Consider the following 941-nt stretch of genomic DNA (forward strand, 5'->3'; position numbering starts at 1 on the left):
TACAGTTTTCTTGCTTGCAGCAAAGCAATTGCGTTTTCTTTTCTCCTATATTCCTTTCGATGGTGTGTTCTACTGCAACCTGGAGTAAAAGCGCTAATAAAAGGAACGCCAGTGCATCGCTCGCACATCGCCCTCGTGGCCTAACGGATAAGGCATCGGTCTCCTAAACCGCGGATATCGGGTGCGAGTGCCGCCGAGGGTGGGTTATCCTTTTTCATTACCAAGGGTGTGTGCTACAGTTTTCTTGCTTGAACAAAGCATATGCGTTTCCTTTTCCCCTATATTCCTTTCGATGTTGTGTTCTACTGTAACCTAGAGTAAACGCGCTAATGAAAGGAACGCCAGTGCATCACTCGCACATCGCCTTCGTGGCCTAACGGATAAGGCATCGGTCTTCTAAACCAGGAATTGCGGGTTCGAGTCCCGCCGAGGGTGGGGTATCCTTTTTTACTAACAAAGGGTTTCTCCCACACTTTTCTTGCTTGAACCAAGCATATGCATTTCCTTTTCCCCTATGTTCCTTTCGATTGTGTGTTTTACTGTAACCTAGAGTAAAAGCGCTAATGAAAGGAACGCCAGTGCATCGCTCGCACATCGCTCTCGTGGCTTAACGGGTAAGGCATCGGTCTCCTGAACAGGGGATGGCGGGGTCGAGTCCCGCCGAGGGTGGGATATTCTTTTTCATTAACAAAGGGTTTCTGCTACAGTTTTCTTGCTTGCAGCAAAGCAATTGCGTTTTCTTTTCCCCTATATTCCTTTCGATGGTGTGTTCTACTGCAACCTAGAGTAAAAGCGCTAAAGACAGGAACGCCAGTGCATCGCCCGCACATCGCCGTCGTGGCCTAACGGATAAGGCATCGGTCTCCTAAACCAGCGATATCGGGTTCGAGTCCCGCCGAGGGTAGGTTATTTTTGTTCATTCACCGAAAAGGTTTCTGCTA

General features: G+C 48.6%; 1 non-coding gene across 1 annotated transcript; it reads left to right on the plus strand.

Annotated features, from left to right (window-relative positions):
* The first annotated feature begins 362 nt into the window (after positions 1 to 362).
* On the plus strand, positions 363 to 435 carry TRNAR-UCU (transfer RNA arginine (anticodon UCU)). Its single transcript has one exon. It is a non-coding gene; the product is annotated as a tRNA-Arg (tRNA).
* Positions 436 to 941: the final 506 nt, after the last annotated feature.

This window comes from Rhipicephalus microplus, chromosome 2 (assembly GCF_043290135.1).
Source record: "Rhipicephalus microplus isolate Deutch F79 chromosome 2, USDA_Rmic, whole genome shotgun sequence".
In the NCBI taxonomy this organism is placed as follows: Eukaryota; Metazoa; Arthropoda; class Arachnida; order Ixodida; family Ixodidae; genus Rhipicephalus; species Rhipicephalus microplus.